Source organism: Carcharhinus amblyrhynchos, chromosome 32 (genome assembly GCF_965287045.1).
Source record: "Carcharhinus amblyrhynchos chromosome 32, sCarAmb.v2.hapA, whole genome shotgun sequence".
NCBI lineage: Eukaryota > Metazoa > Chordata > Chondrichthyes > Carcharhiniformes > Carcharhinidae > Carcharhinus > Carcharhinus amblyrhynchos.
In genome coordinates, this window is record NC_137355.1 from 15,411,409 (window position 1) to 15,419,911 (window position 8,503).

The following is an 8,503-nucleotide window of genomic DNA, read 5'->3' on the forward strand; positions in this document are numbered from 1 at the left end:
AGGGAAGAAGCTGATCTTGAGTTGGTTGGATGTGCGGGTTAGGTGGATTGGACATGCTAAATTGCCACTTAGTGTCAGGGGGACTAGTAGGTTGAATACATAGGGTTGTGGAGATAGGGCCTGGCTGGGATGGTGGTCGGTGCAGACTCAATGGCCTCCTTCTGCAATATAAGGATTCTACGAACAGTCCTCCCATCCAAGATTGCTACGTACAGTAGAACATAGAACAGAGAACACCACAGCACAAACAGGCCCTTCGGCCCACAAGTTGCGCCGATCATATCCCTACCTACCAGGCCTATCTATAACCCTCAATCCCATTAAATCTCACGTGGGATTAAACCTGGGGTCCAACGCTTTGTGCAACGTGACACCTTTGTCCCATTTAATTTTGGGCGCGTCGATGGAGTGGAGGCTAACCGTCGGAACAAAGGCCGTGCTCCCGTGGATTGTGGGAATCTTTCCGGGGTAGCTCCGGAGATGACAAACAGATAATCCATAGATGGACTGAGCGGGGCTCATTAAAGCTCCTCAGTTACGATAATGATCTCCCTGAGGTACGCTCACATTCCTGAGTCTTTTTATGCACCGATGACAGGATCCGAAAGCGCTGCCACAAATCTGTTAACATTGATTTCAAAAATGGATTAAATGGGGGTTATCACAAAGGTTTCACAGCAGCTCCAGGACAATCAACTCAGTTTAAACATAAAACCAAATCAATTCTGATGGGATTCTTCTCAGAAACTTGGCACTGATGGGCTCTTCCTTTGCAAATCAACACATACAGCACTAACCTTGGCAACGTTAGGTTTAAGTTGAAGTATTGAGGCCCTATTTTGCCATTTTGGTTCTAAGAGCGGGGCGGGCTTGAAACTGGGAGTGTTTCAGATCCGACTTTTAAATCCGTTCTCAGTCTCTCCCCCTCCCCCCCTCCCATTACTCACTCTGCCTGCAACAATTACAGCCGTTCCGAATCGCGCTGCAGAATCTTGTGGGCAGGGTTTTACACGCCCGAAATCCTGCGGTTCCGACCAGCACATGCGCAGACAAGAAAATGATAGGACGCGGCTCCACACCGCTCCCGGGCTGGATAATGCTTCCCCACATTGGCCCCCACAGAGATTGCTCTACCCTCTTACTGACCACCGCCCCCCCCCCTTATCCTCCCAACTCCGCCACTGCTCAGAATGATCGTGGGTCCCCCACCCGCTCTGCCCCCCCCCCCCCGATCTCAGTGGACCTCCCCTCCCCCCTCTTCCTACCCCCTTCCAACCGATCTCAAGTAGAGAGCACTTGAGCACTTGCCTCCTCACTAACTGGAGCGCCCGAGTTGGGCTTTTGTAGAGCGTGTCTGTTTCGTGCCTATTCTGGACGGGTGAACGCGGTGGTAAAGGGGTAAGTGCCAGTAAGGTTGGGCGTGCAGCCCATTAAGTCAATTTAAGTGCATGCAAATGCATTGCATGCAAAGGCCACTTTTGGACCTTGGTAAAGGGGGAACAGACGCGGAGGTGGGTGTGGATTGCGTTACTCGCCCCACGCCCGACTTTACCAAGTTTTCCTGCCCGAAGACGGGCGCATCTTGACTGTAAAATTGGGCCTTAGGGTTACAAGTAGTCTTGCATTGACGCTGCAGTGAAGTTACCGTGAAAATCCCCTAGTATCCGCGTGGGTTTCCTCCGGGTGCTCCGGTTTCCTCCCACATGTGTAGGTTATGGGGACTGGCCATGCTAAATTAGGCCCTAGTGTCCAAGATGTGTAGGTTAGGAGGATTAGCCATGCTAAATGCCTGTCTGGGGGTATATTAAGGGAGAATTTAGCACAGCCAATGCACCTAACAAGCACGTGGGAAGAAAATGGAGCACTCGGAGGAAACCCAGGCAGACACGGGGAGAACGTGCAGATTCCACACAGACAGTGACCCAAGCCAGGAATTGAACCTGGGTCCCTGGCACTAGATGGGCTAGATGGCCTACTCCTGCTCCTATTTCTTCTGTTCTTATGTTCACTGTGAGACAGCATTGTGCCAACAGTGCCATCCAAGTGCGCGTTAGTGTTTTAGATGCGGTTAGACATCAAGTCATCCTTCAAGGATCCTGTTACCAAGTCTGTTGGCAAGATAACCTAAAGGAAAAGTATCATCTTTATAATCTGTCCTGTGCAAAATGCAATCACAGAGGAGAACAGCTCGACCCTGGCTATCTCTCGGGTGTGCGACAGTGTGAGAATGTGATCCAATAGGGGAACTTGCAAACGTCAATATGAAGAAAAACACAAAGCAAATGGCAGCATTGGAAACTGAAAGCAGAATAAATGGATTTTGATGGAAAAGATTTTCTATTCAACACTTCATTGATTTGGCTCCCATAAATATTCCACCTGCTTCACAGCTTGAGGGCATTGTCCTTCCCATATGGACGTGGTTTTATGGATTTGCAGAGCTAAGGGCAATGAGTAATGGGACTGGGATTAATTGTTTAGCTCCATTAGAGATTCTGCAATGGCCGAGCAGTGTTGTGTGCTGTGTGACTCCAGTTGGAGCTTTAAAAAAGAGCGATGGCACCTTAAAAATGTTCCCCCTCCACTTTAGGTCAGCATGGTGGCACAGCGGTTAGCACTGCTGCCTCACAGCACCAGAGACTCGGGTTCAATTCCCAGCTTGGGTCACTGTCTGTGCAGAGTCTGCACATTCTCCTCGTGTCTGCCTGGGATTTCTCAGGATGTTCCGGTTTCTCCCCACACTCCAAAGATGTGCAGGTTAGGTGGATTGGCCATGCTAAATTGCCCCTTAGTGTCCAAAGGTGTGTAGGTTAGATGGATTGGCCATGCTAAATTGCCCCTTAGTGTCAGGTGGATTAGCAGGGTGAACACATAAGGTTATGGGGATAGGCCCTGGGTAGGATTGTTGACAGTGCAGGTTCAATGGGCTGAATGGCCGCTTTCTGCACTGCATGATTGTCAAAAGCAGCTCTTTGATTTGGTCGCTCTCCTGTGTGTGATCATCTCCAGCATGGTCAATGCGCTTAACCAGCACGGCTTTTGGACCATGGGAGAAAACTGGAGTACCCGGATTAAACCCATGCAGAAACGAGGAGAATGTGCAGGCATCACACAGACAGTGACCCAAAGCAGGAATCGAACCTGGGTCCCTGGCGCTGTGAGGCAGCAGTGCTAACCACTATTAGATAGAGGCAATTGGTGAAGGATCAAGAAGGAGGGGCAAGAGTAGCAGTGGAGACACTAAGAGAAATGTTTCCACGCAGTGAGTATGTTTTTAACCAACTTTTACAGATGCACCATTGAAAGTATCTTTTCTGGTTGTATCACAGCTTGGTATGGCTCCTGCTCCGACCAAGATCACAAGAAGATACAAAGTGAACGTAGCCCAGTTCATCAACCAAACCAGCCTCCCATTCACTGACTCTGTCTGCACTTCCCACTGCCTCGGAAAAGCAGCCAGCATAACTAAGGACACTACACACCCCGGACATTCTCTTTTCCACCTTCTTCCATTGGGAAAGAGGTACAAAAGTCTGAGATCACATACCAACTACTCAAGAACGGTTTCTTCCCTGCTGCCGTCAGACTTTTGAATGGACCTACCTCGCATTAGGTTGATATTTCTCTACACCCTAACTATGACTAATGCTACATTCTGCACGCTCTCGTTTCCTTCTCTATGAATGGTATGCTTTGTCTGTACAGCACACAAGAAGCAATACTTTTCACTGCATACTAATACATGTGACAATAATAAATCAAATCAAATCAAATCAAATTTGGGATCTGGAATGCGCTGCCCAAGAGCGTGGTAGAGGGAGGTTCAATCAAGGTCTTAAGGGGGGAATTAGATTTCTATCTGAAAAGGAAGAATGAGCAGGGTACAGAGGAGAAGGCCATAGAATGGCACTAGATTAATTAATCATTTGGCGAGCTGGCTCAGACATGACGGGTCGAATGGCCTCCTTCTGTGCTCGAACCATTCTGAACATCGACAGAGTATCGTGCACCGTTTTCGTCCCTTAGTTGAAGAAAGATGTAATGGAGGCAGTTCAGAGGAGGTTCACTCGATTGATTCCAGGGATGAGGGGTTTGTTGTACGAGGAGAGAGTGAACAGTTTCAGGCCGATACTCTCTGGAATTTAGAAGAATGGGGGGAGATCAAATTGAGGTATACAAAATGATAAAAGATATGGATAAAGTAGACGTGGAGCGGATGCTTCCTCTTGTGGGACATTCTAGGTCGAGAGGTCACAGTCTTCGGATAAGGGGCAGCAAATTTAAAACAGAGTTGAGGAGAAACTCCTTCTCCCAAAGGGTTGTGAATCTGTGGAATTCGCTACCCCAAAGTGCGGTGGATATTGGGACGTGAATAGATTTAAGGAGGAGTTGGACAGATATTTAATTGGTAATGGGTTGAAGGGTTATGGGGAGAAGGCAGGAAAATGGAGATGAGGAGCATATCAGCCTTGATGGAATGGTGGAAAGGCTTTGATGGGCCGAATGGTCTAATTCTGCTCCTATATCTTACAAACTAACTGTCATTTCTTTCAGTTTTAATCCCAACTTTACTTTCAGATCTTTTTCTTGACTTCCACTTTCCTTATCCCATTTCCCCTAAATTCCAGTTCCAATCCTTCACCGTACCTTCGATTCCCACGCAACTGTGAACAAATATAAAAACCTCATTGCGGATATCGATGAGGGGAACCATTCCCTTCACAAATTATTCAAAATTAAGATGCAGAAACCGTCGCAATTCCATCGAAACCCCAGCCTGTTTTCAATTTTAAACTTGTAACACCAGGCACACTCATTTAATCATAATTAACGCAAGGTGCTCTTGGACAGACGTAAAACATTTTAACCAGAACCACAAAATCAATTAAGCTCTAATATAATCGTACGAAGCTTATGCTGCCTATCATTACGTTGACTAATTAACAGCTTGGGCGTATTAATTTGCCATTATTCCCAATTTGTTGGGGGGGAAGGTTTGAAAAACGCTGGCATAAAAGGAAGAGTTTGGATCTGAGCGGAGGCACCTCTGACAGTGTCGCATTCCTTCAGCGCTGCCTTGCAGAGTCAGAATGATCAGCCGCGCTCACGTGTTGAAGTGAGACTTTGAACCTCCTCTTAGACACAGTAAAAAGTCTCACGACACCAGGTTAAAGTCCAACAGGTTCATTTGGTAGCACGAGCTTTTGGAGTGCTGCTCCTTCATCAGGTGAGTGATGAAGGGGCAGCGCCCTGAAAGCTCGTGCTACCAAATAAACTTGTTGGACTTTAACCTGGTGCCATGAGGCTTCTTACTGTGCCCGCCCCAGTCCAACACCGGCATCTCCATATCCTCCTGGACAAGGGTGGGCTCGCGACCGAGTCAATATTTTTGGTAAAATAATTAAACTAAAGCGACACGGCGGCACAGTGGTTGGCACTGCTGCCTCACAGCGCAAAGGATCCGGGTTCAATTCCAGTCTTAGGTCACTGTCTGTGTGGAGTTTGCACATTCTCCCCATGTCTGCGTGGGTTTCCTCCGGATGCTCCGGTTTCCTCCCACAGCCCAAAGATGTTCAGGTTAGGTGGATTGGCCATGCTAAATTGCCCCTTAGTGTCAGGGGGTGTCACAGGGTAATGTGTGGGGTTACGTGAACAGGGCCTGGGTGGTATTGTGGTTGGTGCAGACTCAATGGGCCAAATGGCCTCCTTCTGTACTGTGGGCTTTCTAAGATAAACTAAAGGTTTACAAGATTATGAGTAGCATGGACAGAGTGGACAGTCAGATGCTCTCTCCTAGGGTAGAAATGTCAAGTACTAGGGGATATAGGTGTAAGGTGCGTGGGGAAAAGTTTAGAGGAGATGTGCAAGGCAAGTGTTTTACACAGAGAGTCTGAATGTCTGGAATGCGCTGCCCAGGGAGGGGGTGGGAGCAGGTACAATAGCAGCATTTAAGGGGCATTTAGATGAATACATGAATAAGACGGGAATGAAAGGATACGGACTCTGTAAGTGCATACGGTTTTAGTTCAGGCAGACATCATGATCGGTGCAGGCTTGGAGGGCCGAAGGGCCTGTTCCTGTGCTGTAATGTTCTTTGTACTTTGTTCTTTGATCTAAATCAAATCAACCAAAGTTCAAACAAACATTCTGTTAATCTTTTTGGCAAAACCACCCAGCCAAATTAAATTAACTAAGGGACAAATCAAAAGGGGCAGGCCCCAGAAAAAATAGGCAACTGCCTGAAACAAAAGACAAAGAAGAAAGGAAACTTAAAACACCAAACTAAAATGTGATTAAAGGGGTCGATAATGCACCCCAGCCCCTGCGGTGCCCAGCGGGCATGGAAGACGTCAGCAGCACTGTGAGGCAGCAGTGCTAACCACTGTGCCACCGTGTCACCCTCTCAGGGAGTTCGTAGGCCAACCTCAATGGCCTGATTGAAGTCAAACATTAATATCCAAAATTCTCTGCTGGCAATCTTTAATGTATTCAAAATTGAGTATCCATGCCCCTCCCTGGTACAGAATTCCAAAAGTTCATAATCCAATTTTTTTTCTTTACCTTGTACCAGAACGATTGGCCTCATGACCCTCCCCCCCGCACCCATCCTCAGCTCTCCTGTCTAGTTGACAGCACCTACTCTGGTGTGCTCCTCCGTAGCACCAACACAGGAGCTCATGGAATGATAGAACCGTAGAATGCCTGCAGTACATTCGGCCCATCGAGTCTGCCCCGTCAACAATCCCACCCAGGCCCTACCCCCGTAACCCTACCCTATTTTCTTCCTCAGTCGTGCGATTAACCCTCACGTCCGCTGCTCGATTTCGAAAGTGACGCAGGCTAAAGCTTCCGGTGTCCCTAATCCCCCACATCCCCTGAAAACATTTCTGCCTATTCCCCCTTTCCTGCTGCTAATTTGTGCCCCCTCTCGTTATTCCCATTCTGAATGCTGATTTTCCATTGCTTACACATCAAACGCTTAATTTTCAGCAATTCTGTTAGATCCACCGTTCCCCTTAATCTCCCCTGTGTCACTGAACATATGGCTTGCCTGTTTTTGCATCTTTCATCATGCATGCGTCACCTCATCTGCTATTATCACAGTGAGTGTCTGGTGCACCCACCCAGGCTTCTGCTGCTCCGTAATGAGGTGACCTGACCTGACCTGCATGCACTGCTCCGACTGCGACCCCGTCGACGTAGAACATCAAAGCTCCGACAAGGCAAGGTTACAATTCAACACCAAGGTTCGCTTGTGTTCATTGACCTCTTGTGTTTTCCACTCTCAGTTTTTGGACACACTCTGGATGGAATTACAACTGATTTGGTACACTCTTTATTAACGGGGCAAAGAGATAGCGAATTATAAAGTAGAGGGTGATAGAGATGGGGTAGAATCCCACAGAAGGGGGCCATTCGGCCCTTGAGCACAATCCCACCCAAGCCCTATTCCCCGTAACCCCACCTATCTGTCCTGCTCAGCCCCCTGACACTTACGGGCAATTTCGCACCGCCAATCCACCTAACCCGCTGTGGGAGGAAACCGGAGCAAACCCGCGCAGACACGGGGAGAACGTGCAAACTCCGCACAGACAGTGACCCGAGCCGGGAATTGAAACCAGGCCCCTAGCGCTGTGAGGCAGCAGTGCTAACCACTGTGCCACCGTGCCACCCATATCAAAGTTTGTTATATGTCCATTTCATTTTAAACATTTGAGTGTACAAAGAGAAAGAGTAGGCTTTATCTACTATTTAATAAGATCTTGGCCGATATGATAGTAACCTCAAATCTGCATCCCATCTTCCCTCCCAATAACCTAGCCCTGCCCTCCCCCCCCCACCCACCCCCCACTGTCCGGCCTCCTTGCTCACCAAGAATCTATCCACCGCTGCCTTAAAAATATTCTGAAGCTCCGATTTGACTTAATTTGATTTCGTCGTGTAGTCGTGGCCAAGTGGTGAAGGCGGTGGACTAGAAATCCATTGGGTATTTCCCCGTGCAGGTTCAAATCCTGCTGACTACGTATTTCACAGTTAGATTTCTATAGAAGGAAATGGGCCTCTATCGAGGGATACGGACCTCTGTAGAGGGATACGGACCTCTCTAGAGGGATACGGACCTCTATAGAGGGATACGGACCTCTCTAGAGGGATACGGACCTCTATAGAGGGATACGGACCTCTATAGAGGGATAGGGACTAAATATGGGCAACTGGGACTAGCTTAAGGGTTTAAAAAAAAGGGCGACATGGACAAATTGGGCCGAAGGGCCTGTTTCCATGCTGGAAACCTCTATGACCATTTGATTTGATTTATTATTGTCACATATATTGAGGTACAGTGAAAAGTATTGTTTCTTGCACACGATATAGACAAAGCATACCATTCATAGACTACACAAGGGAGAAGGAAAGGAAAGGGTACAGAATATAGGGGCCAATTCTCCCACTCCGACACGCTAATTGTTAAACATGTGGATCCAGGAGAATCACGTGTGGACCA

General features: G+C 47.9%; 1 non-coding gene across 1 annotated transcript; it reads left to right on the top strand.

Moving 5' to 3' along the window:
- Nucleotides 1-7,941: 7,941 nt before the first annotated feature.
- Nucleotides 7,942-8,024, top strand: trnas-aga (transfer RNA serine (anticodon AGA)). Its single transcript has one exon. It is a non-coding gene; the product is annotated as a tRNA-Ser (tRNA).
- The last annotated feature ends 479 nt before the right edge of the window (nucleotides 8,025-8,503 follow it).